The following is a 2,341-nucleotide window of genomic DNA, read 5'->3' on the forward strand; positions in this document are numbered from 1 at the left end:
ACCCCGATCCACTGACCCTGACCCCGATCCACTGACCCCAATCGTCCGACCCTGATCTCCGACCCGGAACCCAAACCCGAACTTCCAACCCGACCCCGATCCTCCAACCTCTACCCCGATACTCCGACCCCAACCCCGACCCCAATTCACTGACCCTGACCCCGATCTACCGACCCCAATCGTCCGACCCCGACCCGGAACCCAAACCCGAACTTCCGACTCCTACCCCGATCCTCCGACCTCAACCCCGATCCCGATCCTCCGACCCCGACCCCGATCCCGATCCTCCGAACCCAACCCCGATCCTCCCCCTCAACCAAAGCGGACCCCGTTATAATTCCCAATCCCGATCCAACTCTTGACGGACCGCCGATCCTATCCCCCATGACTCGCGACCCCTGTGCCCACTTATGCCCACCCATGCCCCTTGCCGACGCTTGCTCCTTGCTCACCCATGCCCCTTGCCCAACCAAGACCTTGCCTACCTTTGCTCTTTGCCCACCCATGCCCGCACATCACCCCCACCCCCATCCATAGAAACAAAAACTTACCTGCAGACTTTCCTGAAGACATCCTCTCCCTGGCTGGCCTGCCCTCCGACTGAGACCAGCCTGTCAATCAGACGGTCAGTTGGACAGCAAAACTGCCAAAAATAATAAAATGTGTCCTCACGTCAAAATCGTAAGGACGTCTGGGAAACCCATACTAATGGGGTTCCAGACCCCAAATTGACGCCCCCGCCCCCTTGCTGGCTCCATTTTAAAATTGAGCACAATGACTTGTTTGCTGACAACATGGGAGTTGTGTTGTAATTGCTCGACAAGTAGTTTGCTGTTATCGGCAACTTGTGTCAAGACGTGCTCTGAAGGACAATCATTACATTTGTTAAAAGCAGTAGTTCAAATGATAATTGTGCGGTAATTTTTCACCTGCTGAATGTATTCGTAGTGGCGTTTGCAACTTGCTTTCTTCATTGTGACCAAGTAATGGTAATCCACTAAAAAGCAAATTGGAGTCACTTTACAGGAATCAATGAATGAATGCTATTTATTATTTTGTCTGCTGCGTAGGGCCAACACCAACTACAGTGACAGGCACTCCAACAGTTTCTGAAACTTCCAGTACCGGTGAGTATATTTTCTTTTGTAGGTTTTTTATGTCCTCCTCACTCTCTACTTTCCCTCCCATCTTTGTATCATCTGCAAACTTTGCTATGTGACACTCGGTCCCCTCCTCCAAATCGTTAATATAGATTGTAAAGAGTTGGGGACCCAGCACCGACCCCTGCGGAACACCACTGGCTACTGGTTGCCAGTCCGAGAATGAACCATTTATCCCAACTCTCTGCTTCCTGTTAGATAACCAATCCTCCACCCATGCCAGAATATTACCCCCAATCCAGTAATTCTTTATCTTGAGCAATAATCTTTTTTGTGGCACCTTGTCGAATGCCTTCTGGAAGTCTAAATACACTACGTCCACTGGTTCCCCTTTATCCACTCTGTACGTTATGTCCTCAAAGAACTCAAGCAAATTTGTCAGACATGACCTCCCCTTCGTAAAGCCATGCTGACTTTGTCCTATTAAATTATGTTTATCCAAATGTTCCGCTACTGTCTACTTAATAATAGACTCCAAAATTTTACCCACCACAGATGTTAGGCTAACTGGTCTATAATTTCCAGCCTTCTGCCTACTACTCTTTTTAAATAAGGGTGTTACATTAGCAGTTTTCCAATCTAATTAATGCTTTGTAATATTTCCTCTGCTTCGTAGGGCCAACACCAACTACAGTGACAGGCACTACAACAGTTTCTGAAACTTCCAGTACCGGTGAGTATATTTTCTTTTCATCGTCAGATGAAATCTATTTACAGCAATTAGTGGACTAATGCTTTGTAATATTTCCTCTGCTTCGTAGGGCCAACACCAACGACAGTGACAGGCACACCTTCAGTTTCTGAAACTACCATAACTGGTGAGTTTTAATGTTTCTCATTTTCACATGAATTCTATGCTGCCAAATCCCACCAATAAAATTTGTTACTGTTGGACTATCATTGAATTACTTTTGATGTTGATTGTCATGCATTCGTATGTTTATAAATCAGTACTGGTTGAGTTGTTCAATATCAGTAAAGGTTTTGTTGGTATTTATTGAACATGATTCATTCATCTCTACACTGTCAATGGTTTCTGATGGGAAACATGTCAAGTGATGACAAATGATGAATGTTTGATGTAATCATTTGAAACATTTTCTGTGCCCTGTAGGAGTAACTGCGAGCACAAGTGTGTCGGCTTTGCATTCCACCACTGGTAATTGATGCATATTTATTTT

The 2,341-nt window shown here is 45.7% G+C and overlaps 1 long non-coding RNA gene across 1 annotated transcript; it reads left to right on the forward strand.

Annotated features, from left to right (window-relative positions):
- Positions 1 to 1,069: 1,069 nt before the first annotated feature.
- On the forward strand, positions 1,070 to 1,979 carry LOC137341831 (uncharacterized). Its single transcript, XR_010967125.1, has 3 exons — positions 1,070 to 1,127; positions 1,777 to 1,833; positions 1,922 to 1,979. It is a non-coding gene; the product is annotated as an uncharacterized lncRNA (long non-coding RNA).
- The last annotated feature ends 362 nt before the right edge of the window (positions 1,980 to 2,341 follow it).

The sequence above is a fragment of the Heptranchias perlo genome, chromosome 24 (genome assembly GCF_035084215.1).
Source record: "Heptranchias perlo isolate sHepPer1 chromosome 24, sHepPer1.hap1, whole genome shotgun sequence".
Taxonomy (NCBI): domain Eukaryota; kingdom Metazoa; phylum Chordata; class Chondrichthyes; order Hexanchiformes; family Hexanchidae; genus Heptranchias; species Heptranchias perlo.